Source organism: Rhinopithecus roxellana, chromosome 8 (genome assembly GCF_007565055.1).
Source record: "Rhinopithecus roxellana isolate Shanxi Qingling chromosome 8, ASM756505v1, whole genome shotgun sequence".
Classification (NCBI taxonomy): Eukaryota; Metazoa; Chordata; class Mammalia; order Primates; family Cercopithecidae; genus Rhinopithecus; species Rhinopithecus roxellana.
Genome location: NC_044556.1, coordinates 71,523,419 through 71,547,610, shown reverse-complemented (window position 1 = coordinate 71,547,610; position 24,192 = coordinate 71,523,419). Strand labels below are relative to the sequence as shown.

The 24,192-nt window shown below is 45.2% G+C and overlaps 1 protein-coding gene across 5 annotated transcripts in view; it reads left to right on the top strand.

Annotated features, from left to right (window-relative positions):
* Positions 1–24,192, top strand: part of TRAF5 (TNF receptor associated factor 5) — a 54,699-nt gene that overhangs the window by 5,434 nt on the left and 25,073 nt on the right. The window contains exon 1 of one of the 5 annotated variants that reach the window (XM_030936527.1): positions 3,943–3,960. The exons of 1 other annotated variant lie outside the window; for it this stretch is intronic. The gene's annotated coding sequence lies outside the window, so the exon portion shown is untranslated. Of the gene's footprint in view, positions 1–3,942; positions 3,961–13,354; positions 13,372–15,684; positions 15,701–17,302; positions 17,894–24,192 lie in introns of those variants that run through there. 3 more of the 5 variants (XM_030936524.1, XM_030936525.1, XM_030936523.1) reach the window with 3 other exon arrangements.

Below are 24,192 nucleotides of genomic sequence, written 5' to 3'. Positions count from 1 at the left end.
GAAGCTGGGATGGGACAGGGTATGGTGGGGATAAGGTGGGATGAGTCCTTGGCAGGCAGAGGGGGCAGGCAGCCTCAGAGGCTGGGGCCCTATGGTCCAGGTTTCAAGGGCAGGAGTCCAGTTTTCAGTACTTGTGGGCAGAGCAGGCGGCAGCTTTGGAGGAAGAATAGTGCTTGGCAGAGAGCCAACACAGGAAAAAAATAAAACAGATTTGGGAAACAAAAATACAAGCTCTGACTTGATCGCCAGGAGCAGACCAGTTACTTTAGCAGGATCCAATGTGAAGGCACAGCAGGATGAGGTTGACTTGATGCAAAGCCACCACCGAGAGCCCTTTCTATTCTCCTGTACTAAGGCGGAAGATGGCTTAGAACAGCCAGGCTGTGTTCTAATGCTTCTGTTAGGGAGACCCTTGACCCTGGAGGATGGAGGGAGGCGGATGGGTTTAAGATAAGCAGCAGGCATGAAGGTCGCTCTTCTGTCTTCATGATTTTAGGATTTCTGAGGTAGAGGCTGGGTTGATATCTATGATGCAACCTAGGAAAACTTACCATGCCTCCTTGGGTTAAAGGCAGAATAATTTAATATAAAGCAAAGGCTTATATGCTAAGCAGATGCAGAATGAAAGAAGTGATTAAAACATTGGGTGGAGTTATTCCAGGAATAACTCACTAGGGAGCGAGAGGGGTAGATAGGAGAAATGGAGGGGGAATATTAGACTTAAGCAAAGATGTTTTTAAAAGATGAAGAACATTTTAGTCACCCTTAATGAATGGGAAGTAGATTATTTGGGAGCAGACTGATTTCTTTATGTTAAGATGTTTTATTTCAAAAACCAGTACTTTGGGATGTTGCCTCAAATTCTCTGTATCATTCCCACAGACCTCCCTTAGAGATATCTGTTGCCATGTATTAGCTATGGACAGCCAGAGGCTAAGTTCTTTCCCCACTTCCTTGATACTAACAGTTCCCATAGGGCCTATGTATGACTAGGTGGTTCACTTTCACTTCACTTACACTGGATCTTCCTAACAAGTGGACCTCTCTAGCCCTCATCTCTTCTACCTCATAAGAGCAGTGCTGGATTTTCTCATCATCATTTCTGTTCAAGCCTTGTTAAATAGCTCTAGGCCCTTCTTTTTTGTTATTTTGTTTTGTTTTGAGATGGAGTCTTGCTCTGTCGCCCAGGCTGGAGTGCAGTGGTGCCAACTTGGCTCACTGCAACTTCCGCCTCCCGGGTTCAAGCAATTCTCCTGCCTCAGCTTCTGGAGTAGCTAGGATTACAGGGGCCTGCCACCACGCCTGGCTGTTTTGTATTTTTAGTAGAAATAGGGTTTCACCATGCTGGCCAGTCTGGCCTTGAACTCCCGACCTCAGGCGATCCACCCCCATCGGCCTCCCAAAGTGCTAGGATTACAGGCGTGAGCCACCGTGCCTGGCCTTGTTTTGTTTTTTTGAGGTAGGTCCTTGCTTTGTCACTCAGGCTGGAGTGCAGTGGTGCAATCTCGGGTCACTGCAATCTCTGCCTCCCGGGTTCAAGCAAGTCTCTCACCTCAGCCCTCTGAGTAGCTGAGATTACAGGTGCCCACCACCAGGCCTGGCTAATTTTTGTATTTTTAGTAGAGGTGGGTTTCACCATGTTAGCCAGGCTGGTCTCAACACCTGGCCTCAAGTGATCTGCCCACCTCGGCCTCCCAAAGTGCTGGGATTACAGGTATAAGCCACCGTACCTGGCCTAAAGACCTGTAGGCCTTTCTACACCTGACTTGCCTATGCCTACCTTTTCTTACATCATTTCTCCTGCCTAGAATGCCTCCTGTTCAAATCCATTAATCCATACCCCTGCCACTCTTTTCAAAACAAATTCAAAATTCATCTCTTGTTAGGCTTCTGTGTTGGGGGTCCCCAAGACCATCCCCAGGTTCAGTGATTTGCTAAGAGGACTTACAGGATTCAGCGTCCAGCAGATGGTCATACTCACAGCTATGATTCATTTCAGCAAAAGGATACAAAGCAAAATGAGCAAAGGGAAAAGGCTTATGGGGCAAAGTCCAGGGGAGACCAGGTACAAGCTTCCAAGAGTCTTGGAAAAGACTCTGCAAAGGACTTCCGAGGGGGAATCACACAGGATGTGCTGAATTTCTCCAGCAGTGCATTGTGACAGCAGATGTGAAGCACCGTCTACCAGGGAAGCCCATTAGAGACTCAGTGCCCAAGGTTTTTACTGAGGGCTGGTCATGTAGCTGCTTCATCTAGCACATGTCAAAATTCCAGACTCCAGAAGAAAAACAGGTGTTCTGCATAAAACACATTGGCCAGGCATGGTGGCTCACGCCTGTAATCCCAGCACTTTGGGAGACCAAGGCGGGCGGATCACGAGGTCAGGAGATCAAGACCATCCTGGCTAACATGGTGAAACCCTGTCTTTACTAAAAAATACAAAAAATTAGTGGGGCTTGGTGGCACACACCTGTAGTCCCAGCTACTTGGGAGGCTGAGGCGGGAGAATCACTTGAACTCAGGAGGCGGAGGTTGCAGTGAGCCGAGATCGCACCACTGCACTCCAGCCTGGGCGACAGAGCGAGACTCCATCTCAAAACAAAACACATTGTTTACCTAGACAGTTTAAGCACAGTGAGCCACTCTTAGCAGTTCAGGTGGTGGGAGCCTTACTGAAATCCGTGTTCCAGACACCAGCCAGGGGCCATCCTTGCGAGCAGAACTTTCTAAAGATAGCAGTCTCAGGCTTGCTGTGTTAACTTGTTTCTGCACAGCTTTTCTTCATAATCTCATCTGTTCTGTCCTCTCAGTGCCTAACTATAGTTATGTTGTAGAGAAAATTGCCCTATACAAAGGGCAATTTACAAAGGGTTTCAGCCCAGCATGGCCTCCTACTGCTGTGTGGCCCTTTGAACCCCTCCATTTTCCTCATTGGGAAAAGAGGAATTATAATTCTTGCTTGTAGGTCTCAATGGTGACTAAAGACCAAAGAAAATGATGTATTTGGTCATTCCATCCATCCCTCATGATTGAGTACCTCCTTTATCTAAGGCAGTGAGTGAGCTGTGGAGAGTAAGATGTGAGTGTGACATGGTGGCTTTGACAGCAGACAAGCCTGAATGCCTACTCAGCAGTTACCAGCTGTGGTACCTCCAACACATTGTGTCATCCCCCTAGCTTTGGGTTCCTGATCTGTAAAATATGAATATGAATAATACAATGAGTATCTACAAATGTGGGCTGCTGTGTGGATTAAGTGGGACAGCCTATGTATAACTCCTGTGGTATCTAGAACATTGTGGCACCCCAAGTGGCAACTGTTAATTGACTCAGATATTTGAGTGCTTGCTCTGTGTCTGCACCTTGAAAAATATAAGACACAATTCCAGCACTGCTTTCTCCATGCTGGGGAAGACTATTGTTGAACAGATAATTAATTACATAAACAATTATTTACATTCCTGGCAAGTGTTGTTAAGGAGAAGTATAGGTGGTTAAAGGGCGTGTCGTAAGTCGGGGGGACCCTAACTTGACGGAGGAGGCACACAGAGGCATAGCTGCATGTGTGAGGCTTCATCTGGGCTCTTATGTGTTTAGCTCAGCAAGAGGAGGCGGGAGAGGGAAAGATGTTTCCGGCAGAGACAACAGCTTCAGGAAAGGGAGACCCAGCCTTAGGGCGAAGGCTGTAAGTGGGGAAGGTTCTCTGTTCATATGAGGAGTGGCAAAAAGACCAGGAATCCAGGAGAGGTGGAGGACCGGTGGGGAGATTGGCCTAATTCAGAGGTCACCTCTGCCGCCACCCTGGCAGGGAAGGGGCAGAGCAGGGGCCCCATGCAGGGAGATTTGCAGGTGTGGTGGCAGGAAGTAGAGGTGGTCTGGTCTGATGATCTCTGGTTTTTTTTTTTTTTGCTGTGCAGTAGGAAGTAGAGTTTCCTGGTGAGACTGGAGGGAGTGGTCAAGGTTTGTGGAGGAGAGAAAGGTTTAAAATCAACATTGAACAGAGTGAGCTGAGAGGGAAAAGCTGGCTTTGTGCTGTTACTGTGTTGGCATGATGAAGTCTCTGGAAAAGGACTCTGGCAAATGGGATTTTAGATCTCTAGCACCTTGTACAATGCCTGGCACCTAACTGAGGGCCCCATAAATGTTGGTTGCATTGAATTGTTGGCTGGCCTACCTATATACATTTTTGTCAGCATTTCCCCCTTTCCCAGGTGCCTGCTACCCTTGGGCTAAAGCTTCCCGCTTAGCACCTCACCCAGAGGCTAGCTCACATTAGTGTGTCAGAGATTACAGGCATACGCCACCATGCCTGGCTAATTTTTGTATTTTTGGTAGAGACGGATTTCACCATGTTGGCCAGGCTGGTCTCAAACTCCAGACCTCCAGACCTCAACTGATCTGTTTGCCTTGACCTTCCAATGTGCTGGGATTACATGCGTGAGCCACTGCACCCGGCCATGTGCACTATTTTATGTATTGGGACCTCAGTATCCAAAGAAACAATCCCTGGTGTGATGGCGCTTATATTCTATTCTGATAGGGGAAGACAGAGAGTAAAGACATGAACAAGTAATATGTTAGGCAGTAATAAGTGCATGGGAGGAAAATGCAGTAGAAGATGGGTCTGCCAGGGATGTTGCGTTTTCCATGTAGGGTGGTCAGCAAAGGCCTCCTTGTGAGATAACATTTGAGCAGATTCCTAAAGTGAAGAAACAAGCTCTTCAGATATCAGGGTGAAGAGTATTCCAGGCAGGGGAAAAGCAAGCAGAAGCCTCTTCTGCTGTTCAAGAAGAAGCAAGGCCAGTGTTGCCAGAGTGAGTAGATAAGGGGGAAGTCTCTAGGAAGTGAGGACACAGAATGGAGGGCCAGAGAAACAGAGGGCCGTGACCTCCAAGGTCACTGGCTCCTACCCAGAGTGCAATGGGGCCATTGGAGCAGAGGAACAGCAGAGACAGCTTCTGTTTTTAAAAGCATCACTCTGGCTGCTGGGTTGTGAATGGGCTGTAAAGGAGCAAGGCAGAGCAAGAGACCAGCTAGGAGATTGATGCAGTAACCATTGGGGGGATGATGGCAGCTTAGGCCAGAGTGGTTATGCTGACAGTGGTGAGGAGGCAGAGGGGAGGATGTGTTGGGAAGGAAGATCCCATGGGATTTGGTGTTGTGAGATAGTAAGAGAGGACCCAAGGATCACTCCAAAATTTTTGGTCCAAGTGACGCTGTGATTGGTGGTACCATTTTACTGAGATGGAGGAAGGCTATGGGAGGAGCAGGTTGGATGGGGATTGGAGGTGTTAAGTTTGTGATGCCTATTCAATGTAGAGGCATCGACTAAACAGTGGAGTGTGTCTGGGGCTCAGGGGAGAGGTCCAGATTACAGATATAAATCAGGGCATTGTCAGCCATAGCTGGTAAGGCCAGGAGGTAGGACGTGTTCACCCAGAGAATGAGTGCAGATAGAAGAGAGCAGGTCCAGCACCAGCCTGAAGCTCCAAGAGATAAGAGAAGGTGACCTGGAAGCTGCCACGGTGATCTGAGTGGTGCTCCTCATGCTGTCATGAGCTGTAGAATCTAGCCTGGGAATTTGCTAGAAAATGAGATTCTAGTTGCTACTGAGAGATCATGATACTGAAGTGTATTAATCAGTATCATATTATAACAAATGGACCCCCTTCCTCTGGGGTAAGATGTCCAAGCCAGCATTTTCATCATTTTCTAGAACAGATTCTTAGCAGAGCATCTGGGGCCCTGACTGCTCAGAGAGCTGCTGCTATAGTTTTGTGCATATGCATATGCATGATCCCTACCTTGACTGAAAAATTCTTGGGGACAGGAGCTATCTGGTAACCCACTCTCCTCCGCTCCCATAATACAATAAGGCGCAGCCTTTGCATGTGACTGGCACTGAATAAAGCTGGCTAGGAGGGCAGGGTGGACATGCATGGTGATTAAGTGCTTATTTACGTGCCAGGAATTGTGTGATAATAATTTACGTGGATTTACTCATTTAATCTTAACTCCAAGCCTTTGTAGCAGGTACCATTATTGTCTTTTTTTTTTTTTGAGACAAGAGTCTCACTTTGTCACCCAGGCTGGAGTGCAGTGGTGCAATCTTGGCTCACTGAAACCTCTATCTCCTGGGTTCAAGTGATTCTCCTGCCTCAGTCTCCCAAGTAGCTGGGATTACAGGTGTACGCCACCATGCTCAGGTAATTTTTAGTAGAGTCAGGGTTTCTCCATGTTGCCCAGACTGGTCTCGAACTCCTGAGCTCAGACAATCCACCTGCCTCGGCCTCCCATATTGTCCCATTTTCTAGATGAGGAAGGGGTAACACAGGTAAGCGAATGGCAGAAGGGGTTGAACCCCAGCAGTCTGGCCCCAGAGCTGGTCTCTAACCAGTAAGTGGTACTTCCTGCCATCAAGCCCTCCTGTTTGGTGTTGGCTCCGATGTGGTGCATTTTCTCCCAGCTGTGACACAGAGTGAGGAGCACTGGCTTTGGAGTTGGAAAGTCTGTGTTCAAATCCCTGTGCCCATGCACTAGCTGTGTGATTTGGGGAAAGTTGTTTAAGAACTTGAGGCCTCGGACTCTTCATTGGGAATATGATGAGGTTAGCAGTATTGCCACAAGGTTAGTGTGGAACTGTGTATGATATTGTATGTAAAAGTGCAGGCTGGAAATTACTAGTGCATGTCAGGTTTTATTATTATCATTATTATCATTATCTTGAGAAACCAAACTGTGAATCTCCTAGGACTAACCAGAAGAGCTGCCAGAGGCCTGGGGATCGTAGCAAACCCAACAGGCCCTGCTTCCACCAGAGCAGGTATTCTGTATGCTCTTTTATTTATTGATGTTTCTGCATGAAATTCGGTTTGGTAAGTTCCGCTGTGAAACAATGCAACACTTGGGTAGCTGTTTCCTTAAGTCCTTCCAGAGCTGACAGGCTCAGTTGTGGGGTGGGGGGTGGAAAGGGTGGGGGAATCCACTCCCCCAGTTCTACCTACTTCTCTTGGATCTCCTCTCTGGGCTCCCTACCTGCTCTCCCTCTTCTGTTGGCCGTGATCAGGCCCATGAGTCCCAACAGCCTGAAGGCTGCATTTTTCAAGTCACACTCTAGGATGCCTGCCTGTATGTGGGCTGGGCACCTAGAGTGTGCCTGGGGTGTATCTGGGGTAGCCCACCCCAGGAAGGGTCTCTCGTCTGCTTCCTCCATGGACTGGACCAGAGCTGGCCTTGCCGCCAGGCGGGAGGGGATTGCCCTGTGTGCCTCTCACAACACGTACCCCAGCCACAGCCCTCCCAGCTCTGGGCAGTAGGCAGCTGGCAGTATGTCATATGTCTGTGGTCAGCTTTGGAAATGTAAACTTACACAAAGGCGGCTGTGGATGAGCATTTGTGGGAAGGTGGGGCACCGCTAGAATGATGTTGACCTTTGGTAGCTAAAAGTCACCAAAAGGTCATGCCATGGTTTCTAAATACTCACTGGTACTTCTGTAGCCCGTCTAGGGTGGTCTCAGGTTTCTCCTCTTTCTTCAGAGTACCCTTAGGCCCTGGAGGGTGGGGCTGGGTAAAGCCTGGGCTCAGTCCTCATTTGAAAATGTTTCTGAATTCCAAGCTAAATCTAAACCGTTGGCTGTTGGCTGTGCATCCAAGCTCGAGGGGTCACTGCAGCTTCATTCACTTTACGAGTGTTTGTGCTCTTCGTACTTATCTTTGTTTTTGTTTTTTGAGGTGGAGTCTTGCTCTGTTGCCCAGGCTGAAGTGCAGTGGCGCAATCTTGGCTCACTGCAACTCCCACCTCCCAGGTTCAACTGATTCTCCTGCCTCAGCCTCCTGAGCAGCTGGGATTATAGGTGCATGCCACCACGCACCTATTTATTTTTTGTTTTTTTTTGTATTTTTTTTTTTTTAGTTTTTTTTTTTAGTATTTTTGTATTTTTAGTAGAGATGGGGTTTCGTCATGTTGGCCAGGCTGCTCTCGAACTCCTGACCTCAGGTGATCCACCCACCTCAGCCTTCCAAAGTGCGGGGATTATAGGCGTGATCTGTTGGGAAAAAGCTGAGTGTTGGGAGGGAAACTGAGGCAGGGCTTGCATAATGTCCTTGGGAATATGTCTAGACTTGCTGGCTCCTTGCTTCTAGCCCTCCTAGGCTCCTATTCCCATTATCTCAAGTAGCAGAACATGTTCCATATAAATGCTAAACCATCACAGCTGTAAATCATGTGCTTAATGCAACGTGTCCTTTTGACCTCCACATTCTCACCACCTGTTTCTCTGTTGGATTACCAATAAATAGCGTGGGCTCCCAGCGCTCGGGGACATCCTAGCCTCCACAATTGCGATGGCTTCTTGGTGTCCCACCTTTATCTCTCAAATGGTCTTTTTCTCAATCCTTTGACTCTGCCGGCCTTTGTCACCCCCATGACCTGGTATTGGGTCTGATCACCCCAACAGTGAGCCACCGCTCCTGGCCTCTTTGTACCTTCTTTGTAAGCAAGGAGGATGATCAGGAAGGGGGAAGGGGGAGAGAAGTGTGAGTCTGAGATGACAGCCCCATAGCTCCATGCAGTGGGCACACCCACCCCCATTTGGGAATGCAGTTGAGCTGGCAGTAGGCAGCCTTTCCAATGAAGAGAAGCCTTTCCAACGAGGAGAAGTTCTTGAGCTGAGTCAAGAACAAAGGGCAGAAGGCTGACCTAGCCTTGGGGAACCCTGTAGGAGTGGAATGCTGGCAAGGAGCCACCGAGAGGTGTGGTTCAGAGCTGGGAAGAGAAGCAACAAATACAGAACCCTAGGGCCAAGGGATCAGGGAGTTTCAAGAAGGAAGTGCCAAATGTCACATAAAGAGCAGGAGGTCAGTGATTTAGGAGAGACTAGTCAGCAAATGTGATGATGTGATTACAGTTTAGATCATCAAACTAACATAATATGCTTTCCCAGACTACATATGGCCTCATATACCACATCCCCGTATGATTTGGGCCTGCCAACTTATTCCAGGTAGAGTACAGATGAGCTTGGGAGGGCCAGGAAGGCTTCAGAGAGGCGCTGATGGGATCTGATAAAGGACACAGGTCTGTGGGTGCCACCTGGGAGGTGTGTTTCCATCGGGCACTGCTCTAGAGCTGGGAATGGGAAGGAGAAGAGGGGTAGGGGGAGAAAGAGGTTGATGGGGCATTGCCAGGCTGAGGATGGAGAATGGGTGGGAGCTCCAGCGGATGGGGAATTTGAGCCCGTGTGCTGCATTTTTGTTTCCTCATCAGTGTCTGCCTATGGTAGGTTCCCAGCAAAGAAATGATTTACAAAAAGTGACTGAATCAATAAATGTTTAGTGCGAGATAGCCCAGTGTAACCATGAATTCAAAATTGGGTGAAATGAGAAGGCAAATAGCATGTCAGGCAGTCAGATTATCTCAGAGTGGGGGACGTTGATGGAGACACTCAGGGACAAGTGCTTATTAATAATAATAGCCCTTATGACACCTCTGTGTACTACCACTATAAGCTCTTCACGCATAGAGGGGTCGGCAAACATTTTCTGTAAAGAACCAGGTAGTAACTATGTGTTTGAGGCCTTGTGGGCCATATGGTCTTTGGGGCAACTGCTCAGCTCCTCTGTGGTAGCACATAAACAACCATAGACAATGTGTAAGTGAATGAACATGGCTGTGTTGTAATAAAACTTTATTTACAAAACATGTGATGGGCCAACCCTTGATGTATATGGTATTGACTTATTTAATCTTCAGAAGTTCTATGTGGCAGCTACTGTTATAGTTTTATCACCATTTTATTTTTTTATATTTTTCTTTTTTTTGAAGTTTGATAAGTCCTACTTTTTTATTTTTATGGGTGTGTATTAGGTATATATGGGCTACATGAGATATTTTGATATGGGCATACAATGCATAACAATCCCATCAGGGTAAATGGGGTATCCATTATCTCAAGCATCTATCATTTCTTTGTGTTACAGTCATCCCAATTCTTTTAGTTATTTATTTATTTATTTATTTATTTATTTATTTATTTATTTTTTTTTGAGACGGAGTCTTGCTCTGCCGCCCAGGCTGGAGTGCAGTGGCCGGATCTCAGCTCACTGCAAGCTCCGCCTCCTGGGTTCACACCATTCTCCTGTCTCAGCCTCCCGAGTAGCTGGGACTACAGGCGCCCGCCTCATCGCCCGGCTAGTTTTTTGTATTTTTTAGTAGAGACGGGGTTTCACCGTATTAGCCAGGATGGTCTCGATCTCCTGACCTCGTGATCCGCCCATCTCGGCCTCCCAGAGTGCTGGGATTACAGGCTTGAGCCACCGCGCCCGGCCTCTTTTAGTTATTTTTAAATGTACAATAAACTCTTGTTGACTGCTATAGTTACCCTGTTATCAAATACTAGATTGTATTCTATATAGTTATTCTGACTATATTTTTGTACCCATTAATCATCCCTACTTCTTCTCTCCAACACGTCCCCAACCCCACAACTATTCTTCTCAGCCTCTAGTAACCATCCTTCTACTCTCTGTCTCCATAAGTTCAGTTGTTTTAATTTTTAACTCCCACAAACAAGAACATGTGAAGCTTGTCTTTCTGGCCTAGCTTATTTCACTTAACATAATGTTCTGTAGTTCTATCTATGTTGTTCCAAGTGATGGGATCTTGTTCTTTTCTATGGCTGAATATTGTGTATATGTACCACATGTTCTGTATCCATTCATCTGTTGATAGATGCTTAGGTTGCTTCCAAATCTTGGTTCTTCAGTGCTGCGGTAAACATGAGAGTGCAGATGTCTCTTCAATATTCTGATTTCCTTTCTTTTGAATATATACCCAGCAGTGGGATTGCTGGATCATATATAGTTCTGTTTTTAGTTTTCTGAGGAACCTCCATACCATTCTTCATAGTGGCTGTACTAATCTACATTCCTACCAACAGTGTACGAGGGTTCCCTTTCTTCCATGTCCTGTCCAGCATTTCATTTTACAGATGAAGAAACGGAGAAGCATAGAGACCAAGTAATTTGCCTAAGGTCACATGGCTATGAAGGTGTATGGGCAGGATTTGAATCCAGGCAAGTCTACTCCAGGGTCCATGGTGGTAATTGCCATGCCATGCTGACTCTCGGAACCTGGGAGGGGGAGGGAGGAACCCCAGCTCCTCATCCCCTGTGGGCCTCCACCACTACCTGGAAGTAGGAACTCACTAGGCCTCCATTTCCTCATTTTAAAAAATGGGGAATAATGATGATATTATATATATGTTTATATATATCATATATTACCCTGTCTCCTATGCTGGAGTGCAGTGGCGCCATCATAGCTCACTGTAGCCTTGACCTCCTGGGCTCAAGCAATCCTCCCACCGCAGCCTCCTGAATGGCTGGGATTACAGGCTTTAGCCAACACACCTGGCTGAGGGGTTAAAATGAGCTAATGCATATAAATTAGCTGTCTCTGTGCTTGGACATAGCCTCAGTACTTGTAATCCTAACTCATATCTGACTCCAGCATTAGGCTCCATTCACTTCTTTTAATACCCTTCCCTTGCCTTCCGCCTCAATCGGAACTCTCCTAGATTGTCTTCATGGCCCTTTCCCACTGTGGCCTCACACTAACTCTGAGTTTCCACATTGATTATTGAGTCATCTGGGTTATTGGGTACTCTGGCCTGGGGACTAAGGAGGATAGCCCCGCCCTTGAGGAGCTCGAGGAGCTGTCCCTAGGTAGCAGTGGGGACTGTTACAGAGCTGGAGCCAAGGATGGGGGCCGAGCGCACCAGAGTTGAACAAGGCTTCCTAGTGGAGAAAGCTGCTGTGTGGGAAGATCAGTAGAGCTTCCTTTGTTATTTTTTCTCTTGGTCTAGTTTCTAAGAGCAAATCTAAATGTCTCCTAGATACCTTAAAAGTACCATCTGGAGTCAGGTCGACTCTACATGGTTCCAAGAAGAGTTCCACTAAAGGCATCTCTGTAAGTGTCACTGACTTGAGGCGGCAGCAGCTTCGGCCATGTCAGCATGGGTGTGCAGCCTGGAGGGTTGGGGGAAGAGGGATGCCCTTCAGCCTTTGCGCTCCCATCTACTCACCAACAGTGCTTGCTGTACCACCAGGAGAATGGGGAACCAGCGGTTTCCTGACAACTTGGAGAGAAGTCACAGTTCTCTTTAAAGTAATTAAAATTATGCTCACATCATTCTTTGTCCTGTTCCCAAGACAACGTTCTTCTGTGAAGGCGTAAGGAAAAGCAAAGAAAACATACGCTTATCTCTGCCTCTAAGACATCAAAGCCAGTCATGCTGGGGCAAGGACAGGTGCGTCGGTGGACTGCGGTCACATGTTTTCTGGTTGTTGTGGTGTCACCTGGTCTCTGCATGAGCTCCCGGCCATATTAGGTGCAATGGAAAATGGCCTTGTTGGTTCTCCCTTTCTCCAAGGCCTTCATCTTTGACCTGCCTGGTTAAAGGGGTTTCTTCTGCAATTTTTGAGGGAAGACCTCTCCGGGCCATCACAGACAGAAGCTTTGGAAAAACTGTGAGACCATTTCAGTTCTCCTTTGTGCCAGAAGGATAGCCTAACAGATAAAGTGCTTTCTCCTCCTTCCTTTTCCTTTCCTTTTTTGACTTAGGGTCTTTCTCTGTTGCCCAGGCTGAAGTGCAGTGGCGTGAACAATGAACGCAGCTCACTGCAACCTTGACCTCCCAGGCCCAAGCGATCCTCCTGCCACAGCCCCCTAAGTAGCTGGGACTACAGGCATGCACCACCACACCCTGCTAATTTTATTTATTTGTTTATTTATTTATTTTGAGACATAATTTTGCTCTTGTTGCTCAGTCTGGAGTGCAATGGTGCAACCTCGGCTCACCGCAGCCTCCCGGGTTCAAGCGATTCTCCTGCCTCGGCCTCCTGAGTAGCTGGGATTACAGGCATGCACTACCACACGCGGCTAATTTTGTATTCTTAGTAGAGACAGGGTTTCTCCATGTTGGTCAGGCTGCTCTCAAACTCCCAATCTCAGGTGATCTGCCCGCCTCGGCCTCCCAAAGTGCTGGGATTACAAGCATGAGCCACTGCACCTGGCCAACTAATTTTTGTAATTTCTGTAGAGATGGGGTTTTGCCATGGTTGCCCAGACTGGTCTCATACTCCTGAGCTCAAACAATCTTCCTGCCTCGGCGTCCGAAAGTGTTGGGATTACAGGCGTGAGCCACTGTGCCCAGCCCCGCCCCCCTTCCTTTTTTTTTTTTTTTTTTTTTTTTTTGCTTCCTTGTAGTAACTGTTCTTCCTGGAAGAACAGAATCACAGGATTCAAGGCCAGCCATGACCTTGAGAGAGAACTGCCTATCCTAGCAGGAGAGCATCTGGAACCCACCCAGGGTATGGATTCAAGAGACCCATTGGGTCACTGCATCTTGGGATTAAATATTCTAACTTTTCTTTACCACCAGCCACAGTCTCTCCTCTTTAAGCCCAGGACCCATTGGTGGGCCTTGGGTGGGTTTGGGGAATAACATATTTGTATCCTTCCCATGCTGCTCAAGTGGGTATTAGGCATTTGACCAACACTGCCAGTGAGACCTGAGCAGAACTGAGAAATGGACAGTTTGGCTTCTAGCAGCCCATCCACAGAGAGAGGGGCCAGCTGGTGTCATTAGAGCCATGGAGGAACACCGGTCACTGTTGAGATGCTGCTCAGCACCCAGGGATGGGGGAGAGGTCCCCTGGCTTCCCCCTCTCCCCACCCCAGTGCCTCTCATTGGCTGAACCTCGCCAGAAGCCAGGGAGCCTGGAAAACAGTTTGTGGCATCAAATTTCACCCTACCTCATGGTGCAGACCTAAGCAGAGCAAGAGTAGGGATGGATCTGGGCAAACAGGCAAATGACTGGCTTGTTCCCTTAATTTCGCTTCAGCTACAGTTAACTGCTAACCATTCTAGAACTTTTGTGATACCGGGAAATTCTTTAATCTCCTTCATCTAGAAAATGCCTCTTTCTTCAAGACCAGCTGAGATGATTTCTTCTCTGTGAAATCAGCACAGACACCTCAGAAATTGTTAGCTACCCCCCACCTAGGCTCTACCAGTTCTTTGTCGGAATCTCTGCTTGTGGTACTTGCCAGCGGGATATTGTAACCGATCATTTTTGTTCCTTATTTCTTCTGTCCTTGGAGGGCTTCAAGGGCAGATGCAACGTCACAGCCTCTGCTTTCTCAGGACCTAACCCAGGGTCAGTGCAGGGATGTGCAGATGAGTGGGCTGTGGGGTGTCCTGCTCACAGTTTCATGGATGGTGAGTGGCAGAGCAGAGACAGAGGTCTCTGGTCCTGTGCCCTTTTCACTCTGGGATTTTGTCTGTAGTAATCAGTAATTCCCCAAGAATCAGAACTTGAAAACCCTGGAGACAAATTTCATGGACTCATGTCTTATGCACTATAACATAATATATTTAAAAACTCCCCAATTTTTCAAATCTTCATTAATCCAAACGGGTTGTTGGCAGGGGTATGGAGGTAGTATGGATAGACAGACCAGGATCTACCTTTCTTTGTTAAATCTTTCTTAAACTCTGCAAAACACATATCCTTTTTTGTTATGACTGAAGGATAAGCTCACGTTGCTTCAGAATGTGAGAATATTTATCATATGTTCTCCAGAAATCTGTAGAGATATGTGAGTAAAGAATTTAAATGGTGGCATCCACAGCTTTCCTTTGGAATTCCTAAAAAATTCTCATGGAAAAGATGCATCAATTTATGAAACAAGAAGATGGCATTTCAAAGAAACTCAGCAAGAGTTCTTAGGGAATAGATGGGATATGACTTTCTTTTGTCTCTTTGAGCTTGAGTTAACAACTCTTCAGTAGGAGTACCATACTGTACATCCCATTGATGGCAAGAATAAGAATGACCTTGACTGCAGAAAGGTGATATATAAGCTCTATTTTTAGCACTTTTGATATGTTTTATTTTTCTCCTGACTTGCAAGAACTGAGCTTCTTTGTGGTTCCTGGTACGTAAGCTGTTATACACAGAGGGGAAAGATTTTAATAAAATGGAGTGCTTACTCATTTCCACTAAATAGCTGCCTGGGAATGACAGAATACCAGCTGAAAATATCTAATTAATTAGATAAATATATTTGTTAGGTAAAAAAGCATAGCCTTTCTAGTTCTGCTGTTGGGCTCTCTCATGTCAGTGAAGACAGTGGGTCCAGGCTTGAGGAAGCTTCAGAAGGAGACGGACCCTGCCCTGGGAGGCATCATAGCTCTGTTGATATACCAGAACCTCACCCAGAAAGACACCTCAAGTCCACATCTCACAGCCGAACATAAATGCTTATTTTTTACAATGTATGATGAGATTAAAAACCCAATTTCATAAAAACAAATACTGGACAAGACAATAACAGATTAGAGAGTGAACAAGGTCAGTGAATGACTTAGGCTTGTTGAATAGGTCTGGGAAATACACACATGGATGGGGAGAGGAAGGATAGGGCATTCAGTCCGCTGCTGGCTGTTCAGCAGGAGCAAGGAGACTGTAAGAGTCACATGTGCTGTGCCTGCCAGGACAAAGCTGACAAGACAAGGGCCTGCACAACAGGCTAGTAGAGCAGTGGTTTCCAAAGTGTGCTTCAAAGGCCCCTGGGGTGCTGGAACAGCTCTTACTGGGAAAACACTTAATGGACTCTTACTTCAGGTGAGTTCAGGTAAGAGCCAATTGTGTGCATCTCTTTCGCAGTTCCAGTTCAGTGACCTTTTGCATTGTTACCTTGAAATTAGCCATAGTGGAAGTGTTTACAGAAATTGGCAAATGCTACAAACTGGAGCTTTCCCCCAGTTGAGCAGATTATTAAACGTTTACTAGCACAGCACTGCCTGCAGCTCCCTGATACACTTTCGGGGGATCTGCATGGTCAAAACTATTTTCATAATAGTACTGATATCATTTGCCATTTTTACTCTTCTTTTACAAATGCACAGAGGTGTTTTCCTGAACAGACTGAATGTAGGAGCAGACGTGAGAATCCAGCTATCTTCTATTAAGCAAGACATTAAAGAGATGTGCAAACATGTAAAATGGTGGCACTCTTCTCACTAATTCTTTTGTTTTGGAAAATGGTTATTTTTCATAAAAATATTATTTGTATTAACATATAATTGGCTTATTATCTTGAAGTAAATACTTTCTTAATTCCTCAATTTGACTCTCAAGTATGGTAAATATGAATAGATATAATTTGCATAAACAAAGACTCTTAGGGGTCCTCCATTAAAAAAAGACAAAATTTTATTTTAGAGCAGTTTTAGGTTCACAGCAAAATTGAATGAAAGTCTGTTTATCCATTCTTTCTTTCATGGATTGTGCCTTTGGTGTTGTACCTAAAAAGTCATTGTCAAACTCAAGATCATCTAGAATTTGTCCTATGTTATCTAGTAGGAGTTGTAGGTTTTGCATTTTACTTTCATGTCTGTGATCCATTCTGAGTCAATTTTTGTGAAGGTGTCAGGTCTGTCTAGCTTCATTTTCCGATGTGGATGTCTAGTTGTCCCAGCACCATTTGTTGAAAAGACTATCTTTGCATCATTGTTTTGCTTTTGCCCTTTTGCCAAGGGTCAGTTGACTGTATTTATGTGGTTCTATTTCTGGGCTCTTTATTCTGTTCCATGGATCTATTTGTCTGTTCTTTTGACAATACTCCACTGTCTTGATTACTGTAGTTTTATAATAAGTTTTGAAGTTGGGTAGTATCTGTCATCTTCAATATTGTGCTCTTGTGTTGGATCTGTGGCTCCTCAAGTTTTAAGAGTGTTATCTTAGACCAGGTGCTGTGGCTCATACCTGTAGTAATCTTATTGCTTTACTGAGCTGAAAGGATTGCTTGCGGCCAGGAGTTCAAGACCAGCCTGGGCAACATAGTAAGACCTTTGTCTCTAAAAAATAAAAATAAAAAAAGTTAGCCAGGTGTGGTGGCACACACCTGTAGTCCTAACTACTGGGGAGGTTTAGGTGGAAGGATCACTTGAGCCCAGGAGTTGGAGGTTACAGTGAGCCATGATTACACCACTGCCCTCTAGCCTGGGCTACAGAGTGAGACCCTGTCTCTGAAAAAAAAAAAGAAAAAAAAAGAGTGTTATATTAGTCTGTTTGTGCTGCCATCACAAAATACCTCAGATGGGTAATTTATAAAGAACAAAATGTATTTCTCACAGTTCTGAAGGCTGGGAAGTCCACAATCAAGACACCAGCAGATTCTGTGTCTGGTGAGGGCTCACTTTCTGCTTCCAAGATGACAGCTTATTGCTGCGTCCTCCAGAGGAGATGAACACTGTTCTCACATGGGGAAAGGTGGAAGGGCAAAAGAACCTAGCTAGTTCCTTTGAACCCATTTTAAGGTCACTGGTCCCATCCATGGATACACAGCCCTCATGACTTAATCACCTCATAAAGGTCCCACCTCTCAATACTATGACACTGGACCTTAGGTTTCAACATACGAATTCTGGGGGGGACACATACATTCAAATCATAGGGGGTCCTGAGACCAAAAAGTTGGAGAACTACTGTTGTGGCAAAAGATGGACATACACACAGATGAGTTCCATAGATTCTTGTGTTAGGAAGAGTGTAGAGTGTAGTGGAGGGGAACCTGAACTGAGTTTTGTACATCCTACTGCCTCATTCTGGGGACTGAATGAGCCTGTTGCTTTAGGTACATCTCTGAGAGTCCAAATTTAGATGCTGTGTGACAGACTTGGGCCTGGCCTCAGAAGAGAATCTCAGAGGGACATAGAATATGACATCAGGGCACAGGATGTGAAGTGCCAACCTCCCCAGGAACGAGGGAACACAAAGCAGAGTCAGGAAGTTTGAAAGTGGTTCTTCGAGTTCTCTGAGAAAGGTGGGTCTTGGTTATTAGGGCTGTGCATGTAAATAAAATGTTTTGCCTCTTCATCTTCAGAATTAAAACTTTTGTTAAATCCCAAGAATCAGCCATGTTACAGGAGGGAACATATGTATCTTGCACTGCTTACCTACCACCCTTGAAGTTTTGCAGGAAACACTAGGGAAAAGGTGGAGCTTTGGTCTCAAACCCCAGACTTTTTATTTATTTATTTATTTATTTATTTATTTATTTATTTATTTATTTATTTATTTTTGAGACAGGGTCTCTTGCCCTGTCACCCAGACTGGAGTGCAGTGGCATAATCATAACTCACTGCAGCCTCCACCTCCCAGGCTCAAGTGATCCCACTTGCCTCAGTCTCCCAAGTAGCTTGTGCAAAGGCCCGGTGGCATAAAGTGTGGTGTATTAGAAGAACTAAAGAAAAGCCTGTGTGGCTGGAGTACAGAAAGCCAGGGAAGAGAGGTCCAGGATGCTGCTGGATTGGGGAGGATACAATCTTGAGCCTGCTTAGCATTGTCGACTTTCTCTCAGAGCCCTGAGAAGCCACTAAAAGATGAAGGGAGATAACCTTACATTGTACTTGGCATTTTGAAAGTCTCATCCTGGCTCTAGTATGGAGAATAGTTTGGAGAAGAAAGCAATGAATGAACTTATATTTAGTTCAGGTGAGAAATGATGTGGCTTGGTACTTGTCTTAGCTTGGGCTGCTATAAGAAAGCACCATAGCGGAGCAAGATGGCCGAATAGGAACAGCTCCAGTCTCCAACTCCCAGCGCGAGCGACACAGAAGATCGGTGATTTCTGCATTTTCAACTGAGGTACTGGGGTCATCTCACTAGGGAGTGCCGGACAATCGGTGCTGGTCAGCTGCTGCAGCCTGACCAGCGAGAGCTGAAGCAGGGCGAGGCATCGCCTCACCTGGAAGCGCAAGGGGGAAGGGAATCCGTTCTCCTAGCCAGGGGAACTGAGACACACAACACCTGGGAAATCGGGTAACTCCCACCCCAATACTGCGCTTTAAGCAGACAGGCACACCAGGAGAATATATCCCACACCTGGCCGGGAGGGTCCCACGCCCACGGAGCCTCCCTCACTGCTAACACAGCAGTCTGCGGCGATCTATCCACAAGGCAGCAGCGAGGCTGGGGGAGGGGCGCCCTGCCATTGCTGAGGCTTAAGTAGGTAAACAAAGCCGATGGGAGCTCGAACTGGGTGGAGCTCACAGCAGCTCAAGGAAGCCTGCCTGTCTCTATAGTCTCCACCTCTGGGGACAGCGCACAGCTGAAGACCAACAGGGGAAGCAGCGGGGGCTGGTGCAGACGCGAACGACTCTGTCTGACAGCTTTGGGGAGAGCCGTGGATCTCCCAACGCGGAGGTTGAGATCTGAGAACGGACAGACTGCCTGCTCAGGTGGGTCCCTGACCCCTGAGTAGCCTAGCTGGGAGACATCCCCCACTAGGGGCAGTCTGACACCCCACACCTCACAGGGTGGAGTACACCCCTGAGAGGAAGCTTCCAAAGGAAGAATCAGACAGGTACACTCGCTGTTCAGCAATATTCTATCTTCTGCAACCTCTGCTGCTGATACCCAGGCAAACAGGGTCTGGAGTGGACCTCAAGCAATCTCCAACAGACCAACAGACAGTCCTTCTGACTGTCAGAAGGAAAACTATCAAACAGGAAGGACACCTATACCAAAACCGCATCAGTACGTCACCATCATCAAAGACCAGAGACAGATAAAACCACAAAGATGGGGAAGAAGCAGGGCAGAAAAGCTGGAAATTCAAAAAATAAGAGCGCATCTCCCCCTGCAAAGGAGCGCAGCCCATCGCCAGCAACGGATCAAAGCTGGTCAGAGAATGACTTTAACGAGATGAGAGAAGAAGGCTTCAGTCCATCAAACTTCTCAGAGCTAAAGGAGGAATTACATACCCAGCTGCAAAGAAACTAAAAATCTTGAAAAAAGAGTGGAAGAATTGACAGCTAGACTAATTAATGCAGAGAAGATCATAAACGAAATGACAGAGATGAAAACCATGACACGAGAAATACGTGACAAATGCACAAGCTTCAGTAACCGACTCGATCAACTGGAAGAAAGAGTATCAGCGATTGAGGATCAAATGAATGAAATGAAGCGAGAAGAGAAACCAAAAGAAAAAAGAAGAAAAAGAAATGAACAAAGCCTACAAGAAGTATGGGATTATGTAAAAAGACCAAATCTACGTCTGATTGGGGTGCCTGAAAGTGAGGGGGAAAATGGAACCAAGTTGGAAAACACTCTTCAGGATATCATCCAGGAGAACTTCCCCAACCTACTAGGGCAGGCCAACATTCAAATTCAGGAAATACAGAGAACGCCACAAAGATACTCCTCGAGAAGAGCAACTCCAAGACACATAATTGCCAGATTCACCAAAGTTGAAATGAAGGAAAAAATCTTAAGGGCAGCCAGAGAGAAAGGTCGGGTTACCCACAAAGGGAAGCCCATCAGACTAACAGCAGATCTCTCGGCAGAAACTCTACAAGCCAGAAGAGAGTGGAGGCCAATATTCAACGTTCTTAAAGAAAAGAATTTTAAACCCAGAATTTCATATCCAGACAAACTAAGTTTCATAAGTGAAGGAGAAATAAAATCCTTTACAGATAAGCAAATGCTTAGAGATTTTGTCACCACCAGGCCTGCCTTACAAGAGACCCTGAAGGAAGCCCTAAACATGGAAAGGAACAACCGCTACCAGCCATTGCAAAAACATGCCAAAATGTAAAGACCATCGAGGCTAGGAAGAAACTGCATCAACTAACGAGCAAAATAACCAGTTAATATCATAATGACAGGATCAAGTTCACACATAACAATATTAACCCTAAATGTTAATGGACTAAATGCTCCGATTAAAAGACACAGACTGGCAAACTGGATAAAGAGTCAAGACCCATCAGTCTGCTGTATTCAGGAGACCCATCTCACATGCAGAGACATACATAGGCTCAAAATAAAGGGATGGAGGAAGATCTACCAAGCAAATGGAGAACAAAAAAAAGCAGGGGTTGCAATCCTAGTCTCTGATAAAACAGACTTTAAACCATCAAAGATCAAAAGAGACAAAGAAGGCCATTACATAATGGTAAAGGGATCAATTCAACAAGAAGAGCTAACTCTCCTAAATATATATGCACCCAATACAGGAGCACCTAGATTCATAAAGCAAGTCCTTAGAGACTTACAAAGAGACTTAGACTCCCATACAATAATAATGGGAGACTTCAACACTCCACTGTCAACATTAGACAGATCAACGAGACAGAAAGTTAACAAGGATATCCAGGAATTGAACTCATCTCTGCACCAAGTGGACCTAATAGACATCTATAGAACTCTCCACCCCAAATCAACAGAATATACATTCTTCTCAGCACCACATCGCACTTATTCCAAAATTGACCACATAATTGGAAGTAAAGCACTCCTCAGCAAATGTAAAAGAACAGAAATTATAACAAACTGTCTCTCAGACCACAGTGCAATCAAACTAGAACTCAGGACTAAGAAACTCAATCAAAACCGCTCAACTACATGGAAACTGAACAACCTGCTCCTGAATGACTACTGGGTACATAACAAAATGAAAGCAGAAATAAAGATGTTCTTTGAAACCAATGAGAACAAAGATGCAACATACCAGAATCTCTGGGACACATTTAAAGCAGTGTGTAGAGGGAAATTTATAGCACTAAATGCCCACAAGAGAAAGCAGGAGAGATCTAAAATTGACACTCTAACATCACAATTAAAAGAACTAGAGAGGCAAGAGCAAACACATTCAAAAGCTAGCAGAATGCAAGAAATAACTAAGATCAGAGCAGAACTGAAGGAGATAGAGACACAAAAAACCCTCCAAAAAATCAATGAATCCAGGAGTTGGTTTTTTGAAAAGATCAACAAAATTGACAGACCGCTAGCAAGACTAATAAAGAAGAAAAGAGAGAAGAATCAAATAGACGCAATAAAAAATGATAAAGGGGATATCACCACTGACCCCACAGAAATACAAACAACCATCAGAGAATACTATAAATGCCTCTATGCAAATCAACTAGAAAATCTAGAAGAAATGGATAATTTCCTGGACACTTACACTCTCCCAAGACTAAACCAGGAAGAAGTTGAATCCCTGAATAGACCAATAGCAGGCTCTGAAATTGAGGCAACAATCAATAGCCTACCCACCAAAAAAAGTCCAGGACCAGATGGATTCACAGCTGAATTCTACCAGAGGTTCAAGGAGGAGCTGGTACCATTCCTTCTGAAACTATTCCAAGCAATAGAAAAAGAGGGAATCCTCCCTAACTCATTTTATGAGGCCAACATCATCCTGATACCAAAGCCTGGCAGAGACACAACAAAAAAAGAGAATTTTAGACCAATATCCCTGATGAACATCGATGCAAAAATTCTCAATAAAATACTGGCAAACCAGATTCAGCAGCACATCGAAAAGCTTATCCACCATGATCAAGTGGGCTTCATCCCTGGGATGCAAGGCTGTTTCAACATTCGCAAATCAATAAACATAATCCAGCATATAAACAGAACCAAAGACAAGAACCACATGATTATCTCAATAGATGCAGAAAAGTCTTTTGACAAAATTCAACAGCCCTTCATGCTAAAAACGCTCAATAAATTCGGTATTGATGGAACGTACCTCAAAATAATAAGAGCTATTTATGACAAACCCATAGCTAATATCATTCTGAATGGGCAAAAACTGGAAAAATTCCCTTTGAAAACTGGCACAAGACAGGGATGCCCTCTCTCACCACTCCTATTCAACATAGTGTTGGAAGTTCTGGCTAGGGCAATCAGGCAAGAGAAAGAAATCAAGGGTATCCAGTTAGGAAAAGAAGAAGTCAAATTGTCCCTGTTTGCAGATGACATGATTGTATATTTAGAAAACCCCATTGTCTCAGCCCAAAATCTCCTTAAGCTGATAAGCAACTTCAGCAAAGTCTCAGGATACAAAATTAATGTGCAAAAATCACAAGCATTCTTATACACCAGTAACAGACAAGCAGAGAGCCAAATCAGGAATGAACTTCCATTCACAATTGCTTCAAAGAGAATCAAATACCTAGGAATCCAGCTTACAAGGGATGTAAAGGACCTCTTCAAGGAGAACTACAAACCACTGCTCAGTGAAATCAAAGAGGACACAAACAAATGGAAGAACATACCATGCTCATGGATAGGAAGAATCAATATCGTGAAAATGGCCATACTGCCCAAGGTTATTTATAGATTCAGTGCCATCCCCATCAAGCTACCAATGAGTTTCTTCACAGAATTGGAAAAAACTGCTTTAAAGTTCATATGGAACCAAAAAAGAGCCCGCATTGCCAAGACAATCCTAAGTCAAAAGGACAAAGCTGGAGGCGTCATGCTACCTGACTTCAAACTATACTACAAGGCTACAGTAACCAAAACAGCATGGTACTGGTACCAAAACAGAGATATAGACCAATGGAACAGAACAGAGTCCTCAGAAATAATGCCACACATCTACAGCCATCTGATCTTTGAGAAACCTGAGAGAAACAAGAAATGGGGAAAGGATTCCCTATTTAATAAATGGTGCTGGGAAAATTGGCTAGCCATAAGTAGAAAGCTGAAACTGGAACCTTTCCTTACCCCTTATACGAAGATTAATTCAAGATGGATTAGAGACTTAAATGTTAGACCTAATACCATAAAAACCCTAGAAGAAAATCTAGGTAGTACCATTCAGGACATAGGCATGGGCAAGGACTTCATGTCTAAAACACCAAAAGCAACGGCAGCAAAAGCCAAAATTGACAAATGGGATCTAATTAAACTAAAGAGCTTTTGCACAGCAAAAGAAACTACCATCAGAGTGAACAGGCAACCTACAGAATGGGAGAAAATTTTTGCAACCTACTCATCTGACAAAGGGCTAATATCCAGAATCTACAAAGAACTCAAACAAATCTACAAGAAAAAAACAACCCCATCAAAAAGTGGGGAAAGGATATGAACAGACATTTCTCAAAAGAAGACATTCATACAGCCAACAGACACATGCAAAAATGCTCATCATCAGTAGCCATCAGAGAAATGCAAATCAAAACCACAATGAGATACCATCTCACACCAGTTAGAATGGCAATCATTAAGAAGTCAGGAAACAACAGGTGTTGGAGAGGATGTGGAGAAATAGGAACACTTTTACACTGTTGGTGGGATTGTAAACTAGTTCAACCATTATGG